The following is a 17,091-nucleotide window of genomic DNA, read 5'->3' as shown; positions in this document are numbered from 1 at the left end:
TGGGGGGGCACAACTTAGGGTGGAGTGGGCTGGCTGCCGGTACCTTGCTGGGTCCAGGCCATGATGCTGAGAAGTGTCCCCCCCAGCCCCCAGCAGTGCACAGGCCAGCCCTTGCAGCAAAGGCGTATTGAACCCAGGTGACGATAGAGCCAAGGTTGGGAGAACCTCCCAGGAGGTGGGCAGCTTATCGGACTTCCCCACCCTCCCTCTCCACGCATAGGCATGGGCACCACTTTGCTGACTTTTCACTTCTGCTATCTGCCAGTGGTGGGAAGACCTTCAAACAACACAACAGTGTTGATAGTAGCTGCTTCCCTCCTGTGCCTCTCCCAAGGTCCCACTATGGTAACTTTTTTAGCAAACTGGTAGGGTTCCCAAGCAGCAAACAATGTTTCTCCCTCTGGGGAGGAAACCTCCCCAAGGGCCAGGCCCGTTTCAGCCACTTTCGGAGAATTAAACTCCTGCAAATACCTTCAGGAATTCACGGGTCCAAATCTAATGTAGTGGACAAAATCCCAGATGACACCCAAATTGATAGCCCCCCACCCCACCCCTCCACTGGGCCTGTCAGGCCAGGAAAGAAGCCCCGCGGAGCCAAGGGCACAGCCTGTGTCTCTCTGCTTGTATGTATTGAGGTTGTTTCCAGGTGGTTTTTTTCTTTCGCCCTGTATACACAGGTTGTGACATTCTGTCCATATGTCTATCTGTAAACACTGGCTAAATTACTTCTTTAGCATAAATTCCTGGAAGTCTATATGCCAAAGTATGCATGTTTAAAACAGGGAATCAAAAAAATAAATAATGGCCAGTGCTGTGGCGTAGCGGATAAAGCCGCCGCCTGCAGTGCTGGCATCCCATGTGGGCACCGGTTCGAGTCCCGGCTGCTCCACTTCCAATCCAGCTCTCTGCTATTGCCTGAGAAAGCAGTAGAAGATGGCCCAAGTCCTTGGGCCCCTGCACCCATGTGGGAGACCTGGAAGAAGCTCCTGGCTCCTGGCTTCGGATAGGCGCAGCTGCAGCCATTGCGGCTATTTGGGGAGTGAACCAGCAGATGGAAGACCTCTCTCTCTGTGTCTCCTTCTCTCTCTGTGTAACTCTTTCAAATAAATAAACAAATAAACAAATAAATAAATATTTGAATAAATAAATACAGCAGGGAATCAAGGGCCTGTGTTGTGGCACAGCGGGTTAAGTAAGCCACAGCCTGGGATTCCAGCATCCCATATGGACACTGGCTAGAGTCCTTGCTGCTCCACTTCTGATCCAGCTGTCTGCTGTGGCCTGGGAAAGCAGTAGAAGATGGCCCAAGTCCTTGGGCCCCTGCGCCCACATGGGAGACACGGATCAAGCTCCTGGCTCCTGGCTTCAGCTTGGACCATTGGACCCATGTGGGGCATGTACCAGTAGGTAAAAGATCCCTCTCTCTGTTATTCTGCCTTTAAAATAAATAAATAAGTAAATTTTAAGTTAAACAGAGGAGCATGTTTCTAGATTGTTCTCCAGCATAACTATCAACTGATTTTCCCACTGGCTGCGGTTGAAGAGGGTCCAGGAAAGGTATGTTTCTCTCTCTCTTTCTCTCTCACTCTCCCTCTCGCTCTTGCCATTTCAACAGTGTCTGGCAGACATGAGTAGCACCAGTTGCCATTACCTAGTGAATGGATGGGTGTGCAGAGAGCTCGCTGGGCTTCCAGAAACCCATGAGTCAAGTGCAAGGGCTTCCTCCCCGACTTGGTCCTCCCTCTTCAACTCCCTGCCAGTCATCTGTTGTTCCTCACCCACCCTCCCTCGCCTCGGATCCTGGGTCCTGGATTGCTCGTGAATCTATCATCTCCTCTCTGTTGGTGACCAAGGGCTGGAAAGCAGGCCTCAGCCTGCCTTGCCCAGAGGAGTTCTTTGCTGCTCTCTTCATCTCTACGCTTGCTATCTCTGATCTGTTATTTTCATACCTCCAAGATGAAAGTCCTAAAATGTGAATGCGGGCACCCCGCCCCCTTTTCTGCCTCCCTGGCTGCTTCCCTGCGGCTCCCCAGCACCGGCCACACTGGGATCTGGCTTCTCCCTGCTCTGCAGGTCTCACCTGAGGCTCTGCACCTCCCCTTCCCATACACTGTGGTCACACAGCTGCCCAACCGCCTTCAGCACAGCAGGCTTCTATGGAGACATTTTTTTAAAGATTTATTATTTATTTGAAAGTTGGAGTTACACAGAGAGAGAAGGAGAGGCAGAGAGAGAGAGGTCTTCCATCCACTGGTTCATTCCCCAGATGGCTACAATGGCTGGAGCTGGGCCGATCCGAAGGCAGGAGCCAGGAGCTTCTTCCAGGTCTCCCACGTGGGTGCGCAGGGCCCAAGGACTTGGGCCATCTTCTACTGCTTTCCCAGGCCATAACAGAGAGCTGGATCAGAAGTGGAGCAGCCGGGACTAGAACTGGTGCCCATATGGGATGCCGGCACTGCAGGTGGTGGATTTACCCACTACGCCACAGCGCCGGCCCCAGCAGGCTTCTGCTCTGCACCCTTTCTGGTATCTTCCCAGAATGCTCTGCTCTCCATTCATTGGTGTGTGGCGTCCCAACATTCACTCCCTCTCCCCTCTTCCTTAGACTCCTGTTCCATTTAAATGAGTTATACCTGTCTCATGGCGGTGGGCTTCGGGGGAGGGGGTAGTTTTGAGAAAAACAAATCCATGTGCACCTCCCACCATGGAAGCCAAAGGGACACTGCCTTCCTCTCTCTAGCCATGGGGTAGGCATACTACTAAGCTTGCAATTGAACACTCTCTTTGGACTTGAAATCTGGAGCAAGCAATATAAAAATAGAGACAACAGACTTCATCTGTTTCAGTGGCAGCGTCCTAATCAAAGCGTTCCTGCTTCCTCTGCCTTCCCACCCCCTGCCCCAGAGCTGCCTTTGTTTCTGTCTGTCTCTATACCTGGCTCTCTAGATTTTCCCCTTAGATTCCGGAGCCTAGCTCACAAATTCCCTTCTCTTTTCAGCGAATCAGAGGTGGTTTCGGTTGCTTGCCACTGACACTTTCTGCATGCAAACCCAACTCAAATGCTGCCTCCTCTGAGAAGCCCTCCCTGGTTATGCACAAGCCCACTTCTCAGTACATTCCTGTAGCACCCTCTGCAAAGTGCAGACTGAGCCTCGTAGTTTTTCTCTGTCCCTGCTACCAGGGTAGGAGCTCATATCCCAGACAGGCAACATTTAAGGACGAAACAGACGGACTGGCAGATCTGCCTGTTTTCCTCTAGGGGCCTCCATGACTTACACAGCCTCTGTCATGCCCCAGAAATGATGTGAGCACCTGGCTGCCCTGTGAGGCTGACTGGGAGTGACATGGGATGAGTTCTGTTTGGGGCCTGCATTCTCTCCGTGTCCCAGCAGGTGGGGCGGGAGGAGGGGGAGACAGGGGTGACTGTAGGGGCAGATCCGGGGTGCTGAGCGGGATTAACGTGGTTATAGTGGGGACGGACAGGGGACGGGCTCGACTGGCGAGGTTGTGAACTGAGCGCTAGGACAGAATCGGAACCTCACTGGTTTCTGGTAATTCCCAAAGCAAACGCCAGCCCTGGAGATGGCTTCCACCACAAGGAGGGGGTGTGTGTGGGTATGCATGTGTGTGTGCATGGGCCCATACACGGGGCGGCTGGGGGAGGGAGTGTTAGAGGCGGGTGTCGCACCGTCTCCAGCATCCCCCTCCTGCCAGCAGCCATGACCGTGCAGGCTGCCTTGCCTGCTTTCTAAAGAGCTTCGCCAGGCAGCAGGGGAGAGAGGAGGAGGGGGCCGGCCACCCACACCACTCAGCAGAGGTGAGCTCCAATCCCCTCCCCCTCCAAGCCACCACCGGCTGCCAGGTGCCTTGTTTGGGATGAAAGCTTTTAAAGACCCATGTGCATGGATGGTCATGCATTCATTTTTGTTCATTTAACTAATACTCACGGAGCCCAGAGCCATGCAATGCTGAGCAAAGCCCGCCATGGACCCTGCTCTCAAGAAGCCGCGGAGCTGGGGTGTGTGTGTTGGGGGGGAGGATGCGTAATCAGGCAATTAGGAGCCAGTGTGAGCGGGAGGCAAGCACTGGTTGCTATGGGAACACGAGGAGAGGCCACAGCTGCTGCTCCTCTTGGAAGAGTGGTGGCAGGCAGAAAAGGAGGCGCGAAGCAGGCGGACCTGCTTGCCAGGCCCGACTGTGCACGGGCCCAGGACAAAACCCATCCCCTTCCCTGTCCCTCCATCCCCGCACCTAGGAGACAGGAAGGGGCAGTGTGAGTGAAGGACCAAGCGAGCTGCCGCACAGCTTTGCCCGGCCCCCAGCAGGTGCACGGCACAGGGCAGCTGCTAGGACTTGCATTTGCCAGAAATATTTGTTGGGTCGAAGTTTCCTGGGGTGCCAGACAGCAGAGGTAGAGGGGTGGACAAGACAAAGCAGGCCCTACCCCTCCCAGAACTGACAACCACTGGGGGAGGGGGGATGCACAGAAATAATTCAGTGTGCAAGTAATTACTATCGTGATCAGTATAGTGATGCCCTGAGAGCGCTTTCTGATTAGGTCCAGGCTAGAAAGTCAGGGAGACTTCCTGAAAGAGAGGCCAAAGAGAGTGGGGCAGCTGTGTTCCGAGGAAGGTGACAACACGTATGAAAACAAGAGGGAATCTGGAATGTTCCAGGTGAGAAAAAGGAGGTCAGTGGAACATGGAAAGACAGGCAGAGTCCTGATCGGCCCAAGCCTCTGGGCCACGCTGAGGAGCTTGTGTGGGATCCTGGGACAATCCTAGTGTCCCACCCCAGTGTTACCAACTCCCACAGCTGATCAGTACATGAAAACAATGGCCAGTACCTGACACACGGTCCAGCTCAAGGCGCGTGACTCAGTGGTCTGGCAGAAGATTCTGGCAGATGAGAGCAGCTTGAGGTCTTGGAAGGCATTTAGGTCCAAACTCTCAGTGCGCAGGTGGCAATACGTGGCCCGGAGAGGGGAAAAAAAAAAGCCTCGTTCAGGGTGGCACAGCGAGCAGGCTTATCAGCCAGGACCTCAAAAGGAGCACCCCACCCCCTGCCAGCGCCTCGTGCCTCTGGGCGAGGGTGAATGCGGGCATTTTGTTGGAGCTGTTGTTTTCTTTCTCTCTCCAGGCAACCTGGTGTTTCCAGCGCTTTCTTGCCTTCTTGCCCTTCCCCTGGCGTTCCTCTCTGCAAAAAGCCCCATTTTTCCATACCTCCGGTTTCCCATGCTCTCATTCCACTCTTCTATTGTGAACTGGGTGGCCAGAAGGCAGGGCTTGGGTCTCAGGCAGAGCCAAAGCGAGCTGTTCCCCGTGCCAATCACTGATGCGTCTTCCAAGCTTACCCTAGCTCCTGCCCTTGCCATTCCCCCAAGTCATGTTCTGCCGGCAAAGTTCTTGCCCAGGAAGGCCCCACCACACACACACGGTGGCTGAGTTGGCACAGGTCTCAAGCCCTCATCCAATGCAAGCTCTCCATTGCCAGGGTGGGAACAGCGAGGCCCCGGGTGGGGTGGGTGGTGGTGAGGGCGGCACACAGAGTTCTTGCCAGTGATTTAGCCATGTTCCAGCCTCTTGACTCTGCCGACCTCCGTTCCCACCATCTCCAAGTCAGCATTGTCACCGCAGCTCCTTCCTCCTGCAGTTGGTGACAGCATAGAGGCACCGAGGGCACAGGTGCTCGGCCCAGCTCAAGCCAAGCTGCTTCTGTGTCTTATCCGGGCTAACCTTCTCTCCTCACTCCCCCCTAGCACAGGTCGGGAGCTGGCTCTGGATCTCGGGAGCTGCGCCAGACTTCCAACTGGGGAACTCCCTATAGACCCGGGGTTCAAATCCCAGCTCTGCCACCTCTAGAGCTGAGTAGCCCTGGACCAATCCTTCCACATCTCTGGGCCTCCGCTCCCCCCAGCTAAACGTTGAGTGAGCATCGCTGCCTCAGCCACGACCGACCGGCTTGCTGCGGCGATGAACTAAGGGAACAGATGCGAAGCACTTACCTGGTGAAGCATAGGCGTGGCACCCACGTGAGTCCCCTCCAGCCCCACACCCTGCAAGCTCGGCCTCATTCCTTGCAGAGCTCCTTGGGGTGAGGCTGGGAGCAGATCTTGGCAAGCATCTCCAGGCTCAGGGTGAGGGGTGGGTGGGGAGAAAAAGAGAAGGGAGCTGGGAGCTGTGGCCCAGGGTAGACAGCAATCCTAATCCCTGAAACTCAGCAGGAGGCACGCAGCGGGAAGCCACACCAGGGGAAAGGATGAAGTAGCAGAGGAGGCAGGTGGCTGCGGGCCTGCGAGAAGTCACGACAAGCCAGGGGCACCAGAAAGTGGAGGAGGTGATTTCAGACACCTGGTTCCCTCACATCCCTACCTGTCTCCACACCCCCTGCCCTTGCACCCCCACTGCCCCATCTCGGGCCGGGCTCACAGCTCACTGGCTTCATTCTCTGCCTCCATAAAGCAAACCTTAAGGCACCCTCCAGCCAAGTTCCCTTCTAAGCTATCAGACTCTGCAGTCCAGATGCCTCCAATCGTCTGAGTTAGACTTTTTCCCAGCAGTCTTCGGTTTCCATCTCAGAGGAGAATTCAGCCTGTGACCTGGGTCAGAGCTGAATTTGTAGTTGGGGTCAGGGCTCAGTATACAGCCAGAGTCAGAGTTCAGTTTGTGGCTAAGGTTTATCAGTTTCTTTGGGTTGCAAGCAACAGACGACAGCTCTAGCTTACTTGGGCAAAAGGCTTGGCTTTTACTTGGGCTGGTTTTTGGGACTGCGTGATGGGAACACAACTCAGCTCCAATAGTCTCCAATCTCTGTGTCTCCTGGGAAAAGAACCATTGCCCAGGATCCATCAAGTTAGCTGGGGTGTAGGAGCACATGCTACTGGTGGAAATGGGAGGCTCCAGCCTTGGAAAAGCAATCTGGTACCCATTTATTAAAACTAAGGAGTGGGTGTTTGGCACAGTGATTAAGATACTACTTAGGGGCCGGCGCCATGGCTCACTAGGCTAATCCTCTGCCTGTGGTGCTGGCACACCGGGTTCTAGTCCCGGTCAGGATGCTGGATTCTGTTCTGGTTGCTCCTCTTCCAGTCCAGCTCTCTGCTGTGGCCCAGGAAAGCAGTGGAGGATGGCCCAAGTGCTTGGGCCCTGCACCCGCATGGGAGACCAGGAGGAAGCACCTGGCTCCTGGCTTCCGATCAGCATAGCGTGCTGGCCGTAGAGGCCATTTGGGGAGTGAACCAACAGAAGGAAGACCTTTCTCTCTGTCTCTCTCTCTCTGTCTAACTCTGCCTGTCAATAAAAAAGGGGGATGCAAAAGATGCTGCTTAGGGAACCTGCATCCTGTATTGGAGTGTCTGGGTTCGAGTCCTGGCTTCCCGTTCCAGCATCATGCGAATGTGCATGCTGGGAGGCAGCAGGTAATGACTCAAGCAGGTGGGCCCCTGCCACCCACGTGGGAGACCTGGATTGAGTTCCTGGCTCCTGGCTTCAGCCTGACTGAGCTCCAGCCATTGCAGCCATTTGAAGATCAAACCAGCGGATGGAAGATACTCTCGGTCTCACTATCACTCTCTCTGTTTTTTCCATCTCTCCTTCTCTTTCTGTAACTCTGCATTTCAAATACATAAATATTATTTTATTTATTTATTTATTTTTAGAGAGAGAGAGAAAGGTCTTCCTTCCGTTGGTTCACCCCCAAAGTGGCCACTACGGCCGGCTCTGTGCCGATCTGAAGCCAGGTGCCTCCTCCTGGTTTCCCATGTGGGTGCAGGGCCCAAGGACCTGGGCCATCCTCCACTGCCTTCTCGGACCACAGCAAAGAGCTGGACTGGAAGAAGAGCAATCGGGACAGAATCCAGCACTCCAACCGGGACTAGAACCCGGGGTGCCGGCGCCACAGGTGGATTAGCCTAGTGAGCTGCTGCGCCGGCCCTACATAAATCTTTTATTAAAACAAGGTGTGTACTGCAATATTGATCATGGTGTTTTAACAAACTCTGATATCATAATCACCAATCAATAGGTTAATGGCTAAATAGATTAGAATTCATCTCCACCATGAAATATTAGGTGGCCATTGAAAATTAGGAAGTAGATTCATACCAATTGATTGCCAGGGGGCATTATTGAGTCAGAACTGAAAAAAGTGGAAAAAACTACACAAATAATCTCATTTTAATAAAGAAGAACAAATAAAAATCCAGGCACAGATTGCATAAATACAAAATATACATCAATATACTTATATGTATGTATATGCTTATCAAAATATGAAGAGGGCCTGACCTTGTGGCACAGAGAATAAAGCTGCCACTTATAGTGCCAGCACACCATAGGGGAATCAGTTTGTGTCCCCATTGCTCCACTTCTGATCCAGCTCCCTGCTAACGGCCTGGGAGAAGCAGCAGAAGATGACCCAAGTGCTCAGGCTCCTGCAACCACATCGGAGAATTGGAGGAAGCTCCTGGCTCCAGGCTTCAGCTTGGCCCAGCTCCAGCCATTGCAACCATTTGGGGAGTGACCCAAATGAAGATCTCTCTCTCTCTCTGTAACTCTGCCTTTCAAATAAACAAATAAATCTTTTTTTTAAAAAAAGTTGCATTAATAATTTGATTAGATAGTCCCTTTTCTGTTGCTATAAGAAATTATTCGAAGTTAATCAGCAGATGGAAGACCTCTCTCTCTCTGGCTTGGCCTCTCTGTAACTCTGCCTTTCAAATAAATAAATAAATCATTAAAAAAAGAAATTATTGAAAACCAATAAATTTTTAAATATTTATTCATTTGTTTGAAAGGCAGAGTTACAGAGAGAGAGAAGGGGAGACAGAGAGTGGCTCATTCACTCCCCAAATGGCCACATCAACCCGGGCTGGGCCAGGCCGAAGCCAGGAGCCTGCAACTGTGTCCAGGTCTCCCACGTGGGTGACAGGGGCCTAAGCACTTGGGCCATCCCCTGCTGCTTTCCCAGGCATATTAGCAAGGGAGCTGGATCAGAAGTGGAGCAGCCAGGATCGAACCGGTGCTCGTATGGGATGCTGGTGTCACAGGTGGCTTAACCCACCATGCCACAGCAGCAGCTCCCAAATCAAGTAACTTATGAAGAACGGGAAGTGTGAGCCACGGTTCTGGAGGCTGGGAAGGCTGAGAGCATGGCACTGGCACATACCCAGCATCTGCTATGCGCTTCTTGCTGCAGCTTAACATGATAGGGGGGCGCCATGCGGGGAGATGGAGCCAGCACGCTGACTTGAGCCTCTCTTCCTTTTCTTTTCTTTTTTTTAAGATTTATTTCATCTATTTGAAAGACAGAGTTACAGAGAGAGGTAGAGACAGAGAGAGAGGTCTTCTATCCGCTGGTTCACTCCCCAATTGGCCGCAGCGCCGGTCCTCTCTCTCTTCCTTTTCTTATAAAGCCCAATTGCCATCTGTAGCCCTCCCCCCACTTCATGACCTCATCAAATCCTGATTATAGCTGCCAAAGGCCCCATCTCCAAATACCACTAATATTTGAATGCAGGGGTTTAGTTCCCACCACATGAACTTTGGAGAGACACAATGCAAGCTGGAACACAGGTGTTGCCAACCTGTTTGCTGAACAGCCCTCTGCCAATGTTCCTAGCAGCCGCAATATTAGAGGGTGCCTGTAGCTCCACATTCACTACAGTGTGTAATTCAACTGTGTCATGTGGGTCAGTCTGGCAGGTGAAGCGCTCAGTTCGTCTTGTGATTTGTATCCATGAGCTTGAGCATCTTCTCATGTGCTTAAGTGCTATTGGATGAAGCAGTCTTCAAACAATTCACAGAAACTGCGCATTATGGAAAATACTATGCACTCATCTCGGCTTTTTGCACCAAAATAAACATATGTTGGTATTTCATTTTCCACGAACTCTGTTTTTTTTAAAGGATTTATTTATTTTTTCTGAAAGGCAGAGACACAGAGAAAAAGAAGGAGAGAGAGAGAGAGAGAGAGAGAGAGATATCTTCCATCCACTGGTTCACTTCCTAAATGGTTGCAACAGCCAGGGCTAGGCCAGGCTTAAGTCAGGAGCCAGGAGCTTCTGGGTCTCCCACGTGGGTGCAGAAACCAAAGCACTTGGACCATCTTCCAGTGCTTTCCCAGGCGCATTAGCAGGGAGCTGGATCTGAAGTGGAGCAGCCAGAACTGGAACGGGCGCCCTAATGGGATGCCAGAACTGCAGGTAGCAGTTTAACCTGCTAAGCCACAATGCCGGCCTTTTATTGAACTACAGGAGCTTTTTGTGTATGTGGAAAATCACCTCTTTATGCAATTAGAAGCAAATATTTCTCCCAGCTTTCATTTGTCCTTTTCTTTTAAAAAAACTTTTAAAAATGCATTTATTTTTGTTTTATTTCAAAGGTGGAGAGACAGAAAAACAGAAACACAGACACATACAGAAAGAGACAGCGAGAGCAAGCGAGCAAGAGAGCTCCTACGTGCTAGTTCACTCTCTAAATGTCTGCAATGGCCAGGGCTGGAAACTCGATCCTTGTCCCCCAAACAGGTGGCAGGAAGCAAATTATTTGAGTCATCACTGCTGCCTCTCAGGGCCCAGAGTAGCAGGAAGTTAGAATCAAGAACTGGAGCACAGTATTGAACTTAGGTGCTCTCATGTTGGACGTGGCCATCCTAGTTGTTTTCCAAATCTCTAAGCCCACATTATTGTCAGGCAGCTGAACCTTTTCTTTATTTACTCCCGTGTATTCTGACAAATTTACAAAGACCTTCTCCATTCCAGGATTATAAAAACAATGTCTTGTGGCTTATTTTTAAGTACTTTTGTAATTTTATGTTCCCATTTAAAGAAAATACCAGCTAGCTGAAGATATTTGCAACCCTACAAATACAATTGCCAACTGACATTCAAAATATGTAAAGAGTTCCTAGAATTCAATAATAGTAAGAAAAAAAACCCTAGTGGAAAAATGAAGAAAGGATATGAGCAAACAATTCAGAGAAGACCAAATATAAGTGGCCAACAAATGTGAAAAGATGCATAGCTTCTCTAGTAATTTAAGGAAAAGCAACATTAAACAATAATGTTCCATAGTCGACAGACTGACAATGATTTTAAAATCTAATGTGTCAGGAGCAATGAGCATATGAGGAAACATTGATGTGACTAACCTGCAGGTGGGAATGTAAATTGTTAAAAATGGTTTTGGAAAGGCCCAGTGATCACCATCTCTTGGAGACCAAGCCTTTGTGTAATGCCCTCCTCTTGAGTGATATTGATAAACAGAATATGATAAAAGTGTTAACAGGCTATTAATTCTGCTATCTGCTTTGCAAGACATGTTGAAGGGAGTCATTCAGAGAGGGAAAAGGGTGATACAGGTTATTAACTTGGAAGTACTTAAACAAAGGAAGAACATTCTAGAAGGATTACACGGAGGTATAAACAAAATAACGTTTCCTGTTGTGAACTGATTTGACAAGTAACAGTTTGTTCAAAACATAATGGTAATGACATTCAATGATTTTAGCTATAAATGTATATTATGAACTCTGGGGCAATTAGAGAAAGAGCAAAAGAGTAAAAGTAGGAAGTATAATTGGTATTCTATGTGAAGTGAAAAAAAAATGGAATCATATGATATGCTCAGGTAAAACCAGAGAAAATTGGAAAAGAGTGGAAGAGAAAAGAGAAGCAGAGAAACAAATAATGGGCAATGGATAGGAAACAGTTCCAAGTGTGGTAGATATTTCAACTACAGATGTCAATAATCACTTTAAATGCCAGCATAAATGCACCAATTAATAGATATTATTGGGATGTGTTAATAAACAAGACTCAACTGTTGTCTGTATGAAACCTAATTTATGTATGAAGTCATAGATTAAGAGTAAATGGAACCACTGGTGCCGGCATCCCATATGGGCACCAGTTTGAGTCCTGGCTTCTCTACTTCTGATCCAGCTCTGCTATGGCCTGGGAAAGCAGTGGAAGATGGCCCAAGTGCTTGGGCCCCTGCACCCACGTGGGAGACCTAGAAGAAGCTCCTGGCTCTTGGCTTTTGCGTGGCCCAGCTCTGGCCATTGCGGCCATGTAACTCTGCCTCTCAAATAAATAAATAAATCTTTGAAAAAAAAAAGGAGAGGGTAGGTGTTTAGTGCAGCAGTTAAGACACCATTTGGGACACATGCATCCCCAAATTGGAATGACTGGGTCCGGATTCCAGCTCCACTTCTGATCTAGCTTCTTGCTAGTGTGCCTGGGAAGCAGCAGATGAGGGTCCCAGTACTTGGATTCCTGTGCCCTGCCTCCCTGCCCACTGCATGGAAAACCTGTATGGAGTTCCTGGCTTCTGAATTTGGCTTGGCCCAGGCAAGCCCTGTCATTAGTATTTGGGGAATGAACCAGAAGATGGAAGATCTCTCTCTCTCTCTCTCTCTCTCTCTCTCTCTCTCTCTCTTCTCTTCCCTCTCTCTATCTCTCTTCATATGTCACATTGTCTTTCAAATAAATAAACATTTAAAAAAGAAAATGGATAGCAAAAAATATGCCAGGCCAACACCAATCAAAAGAAAACCAGAACAGTCATGTTAATTTCAGACACAGAAGATTTCACAGGAAAAGTTATCAGCAACAAATAGGGGCATTACCAAATCATACTAGGGGCCGATTCTTCAAGAAGACTTAACAATCCTTCATGTGTATACACCTAACAAGGGAGCATCAAAATGCATGAGGTAAAAAAAAAGCTGACGAGACTACAAGGAGAAGCAAATGAATTCACTATTATAGTTGGAGACCTTAACACCCCTCTCAGTAATTGACCAACCTAGCAGGCAGAAAATCAGCAAGGATATAGTTGAAATGAAGCAGCACCATCAATCAACAGGATGGAGTTGACATTTAGAGACTACTTCATCCAACAACAGCAGAATACACATTCTTTCCAAGCTCACGTGGAACATTCAGCAAGGGACAACATCCTGGGCCATAAAACATGCCTTAAAATTTACAAGACTAGACATCATACAGAGTGTGTTCTTATAGTCCCAGACCACAGTGGGGTTAAATTAGAAATCAATAACAGAAAGATAGTTGGGAAATACAAAAATATTTGGAACATGCTTCTAAATAACACATGGGTCAAAGAAGACTTCTCAAAATAAATTATTTTAGGATAAATAAAAATGAAAATACAACTTAACAAAGTGTATGGGATACAGCCAAAGCAGTGCCAAGAGGGAAACTTATAGTGTCGTATGCCTGTATTAGCAAATATGACAGAATCTGAGATCAGCCATCTTAGGAAAGTAGAAAAAGAACAAATTTAAGATCCAAAGCAAGTAGGGGAAAGCATTAATAAAACGTAAAGTATAAATCAATGGCATGGTCAATGTAAAAAAATCAGTGAAATAAAAAGTTGGTTCTTTATAGATTAGTAATTACCAGAGCCTAAGAGGGGTGGAGGAGAGGGAAGTTGGATAACGAGTACTAAATCAGAGGTGGAAAGAAGGAAGAAGTTCCTACTGTTACACAGCATAGCTTGGTGACTATAGTTCACAATAACCTATAATGTTTTACCTGAGCAAATAGAAGAGAGGGATTCCAAGGCCCCAGTCATAAAGTAAATGACAAAGCAGGGAAAATGCTGATTACCCTGATTTGATCTATACACATTGTATACCTGTATTGAAATGTCATACATACATATCATTATTGTTAAACAAAAATTGCTAATATTTACAAAAGTAAATGCCTAAAAATCTATTAAAAATTCAAGTATTATGAAAGCAAAGCTGGTTCTTTGAAAAAACTAACATGATTGATAAGCCTCTAGCTAGACTAACCAAGAAAAAAAAACAGAGAACAAACAAAATCACTAATATCAGGCATGAAAATGGAGCCATTACTATTGATCTCATGGGCATTAAGGATGATGAAGAAATATTATCAACAATTCTATGGTTACAAGTTGAAATGCTTTTCAAATCTGTTGCTTACTTTTTTTAAAAAAAAGATTTATTTATTTATTTGAAAGAGTTACACAGAGAGGAGAGGTGTAGAGAGAGAGAGAGAGAGAGAGAGAGGTCTTCCATCTGATGGTTCACTCCCCAATTGGCCACAATGGCCAGAGCTGTGCCGATCCGAAGCCAGGAGCCAGGAGCCTCCTCTCGGTCTCCCACGTGGGTGCAGGGGCCCAAGGACTTGGGCAATCTTCTACTGCTTTCCTAGACCATAGCAGAGAGCTGGACAGGAAGTGGAGCAGCCGGGTCTCGAACTGGTGCCCATATGGGATGCCGGTACTTCAGGTCAGGGCGTTAACCCACTGCGCCACAGCATTGGCCCCGTGTTGCTTACTTTTAATAGGACATAGCAAAAGTGATGGGATGTCGCTTCTGAAAAGACCTCTCTCTCTCTCTCTCTCTCTCTCTCTCTCTCTCTCTCTCTCTTTCTCTCTCACCATGCTGTGAGAAGACTCAGGCCTATAGATAGACTCACATGATGAGCAATCAAAGCCCAATAATAACAACATACGTTAGCTTGGAAGTGGATCTTCTAAGGGCCGGCCAACAACCATGTAAAAGTACTTGGATGTGAACCAGTCATGCCACTAAGGTCTTCAAATGAAACTTCAACCCCAGGTGAAAACTGGTGTGCACCGTCACGAGAGACCTTGAGCCTGAGGCACCTAGCTAAGCCATGCCTGGATTCTTGACCTATAGAAACTGTGCTATAATAAATATTTGCAGTTTTAAGCTGCTAAGTTTGGGACAGCTTGTTACAGATCAACAGATAACTATTATGCCCTTTGACCGAGAAACTACTTACTTGGACTTAGGCTCCAGTTGTTTTTTAGCTTTTTTTCTTTTTTTCCATTCCTTTTCACTTCAGCACACATGATGATACTTGTAGCAGTTCACTGGGACAAACAGGCTGTCCTTGGCCAGAGGCAACAGTCCTGAGGAGCAGTGGCTGGGTAAAGCCAGACCCAGGTTCCTGCACAGCTAAGAGATGAATGTATCACAACACCCAAAACTCTCTTGGGAAATTCTGCCCAAGAAAAACTCTTCCATATGGGCACAAGCAGCCATGCTCTGGGAGGCTCATGGGATCTACGCTTTAAATGGCAACAACCAGAAACAACCCAATCTGTCAGTATGGGAAGAGATCAATTCATCGGACAATGGATGCAATGGAAGTCCATACAATATATTATAGTAACATCATGTTGGATAATGAATGAAACAATATTCGGCAGTCAAGTGCATAACTTAGATGTATATGTATCAAAGTTGTTAGGTTTAAAAAATATTGAACAGAAATTGAAGCTGTGAAAGAATATATTAATTCTCACACCATGTACATAAGTTGCAATACAAATGACAGTCGTGTGTACTGCTTGTAGACATATACATATGTAAGAAGAGAAAAACAAGCATGGATGAGAAGCAAACACATCAACTTCCAAGTGGTGGGCAAAGAAGCAAGGGGAATGGGATAAAGTAAGGGCTTTGACTATCTTTTTTTAAAAAAATTATTTATTTATTTGAAGGGCAGAGTTACAGAGAGGCAGGGGCAGAGAGAGAGAACAAGAGAGAGAGAGAGAGAGAGAGAGAGAGAGTCTTCCATCTGATAGTTCACTCCCCAAATAGCCGCAATGGCTGGAGCTGGGCTGATCCGAAGCCAGGAGCCAGAAGCTTCTTCCAGGTCTCTCACGTGGGTGCAGGGGCCCAAGGACTTGGACCATCCTCTACTGCTTTCCCAGGCCATAGCAGAGAGCTGGATTGGAAGTGGAGCAGCCAGGACTCCCATATGGGATGCTGGCACTTCAGGCGGCGGCTTTACCCGCTATGCCACAGCGCCGGCCCCAGTGACTTATCTTCTTTGATTTCAAAAACAGTAAGGTCTAAAGATCTAAAGGAAATAAAATTTGGTCAATCTGTGTGGCAGGTGCATCTGAATGTGTGCTACACTCGGTACTTTTCTGTACATCTGAATATTTAAAAATATTTGTATTAAATAAAATGGATCTTCTCTTGAGTACAAAAATACATACACAGTAGATGAGGCTTATTGGGTTGTTCAATCGTTCTATTTCCTTCTTTGTAGTCTATTGGAACTGTCTATACCATGTACGGTTAAGTCTCGCATTGTAATTGTAGACTTTCTTTATTTATTATTTTTAACAGTATTTGCGTCATAAATTTTGAAACTACGTTGTTTGACACAGAGATTTTTGTGACCAGTTTATCTTTCTTGATAAACTGAACAACTGTTGGTTCTCTTTAAAGCTTTTCATTTAGCCTTGATGTTTATAACGCTAATATTGTTGCAAGTGTATTTCCTTTGGTTCCCTCTCTGTGTTTTTTCCCCCTCCTCCCATCCCCTCCCTCTCTCTGTCCTTCCCTCCCTTCCTTTGTTTTTCCCCTTCTGGTATTTAACTGGTATATATCTTGCATTCCTATTTCTCCTTTAGGTGAAACTCTCATACAAACAACATATAACTGGATTTTTAAAAATGTAATGCTCAAAACAAGATATTTTTGTAATTGATCTTAATCCATAGTACATACTGATACCTTCATGTTTGTTTCTGACCCTTTTCTTCCTTTTTTATATTGTTTCTTCCCATTTCTGCTGTTAGATTTGCCGTTTTCTCTTTTATTCCTCATTGTTACTTTAATGGTTTGAAACTCACACATCCTATTCTTGAGTGTTTTTACCACCAAACTTTTTGTTCCGTGTGCATTACACTTCCAGCAAAAGTAAAACTTTGTTACTGTTTTGTCCATGGGAAATCTCTACATTGGCTGCCAAAGTTAGAGCTCAGAGTTTAGTGAAATTGGTTAAATCCAAAAGGTAGAATTCTCATTAAAAAAAAAAAAAACGCACTGCAACTGTCAGAATAGGAACCCGTGTTGGGCCGCATGTTTGGTCATTTCTTTTGGATACAGAACTTTGATTTTGTGATCAACAGCAACAAATTCTTATGCAAACCATTTCAATTTGCTTTGATCATTAGCTTGGGGGGGGGGAATGTAAGCCTACTGCAACCCTAACTATAGTTTCACATTCAGAATACTTCCAATAGAAACCATAACATATCACACAGA

The sequence above is a fragment of the Oryctolagus cuniculus genome, chromosome X, assembly GCF_964237555.1.
Source record: "Oryctolagus cuniculus chromosome X, mOryCun1.1, whole genome shotgun sequence".
NCBI lineage: Eukaryota > Metazoa > Chordata > Mammalia > Lagomorpha > Leporidae > Oryctolagus > Oryctolagus cuniculus.
Note: the sequence above shows the minus strand (reverse complement) of the source record.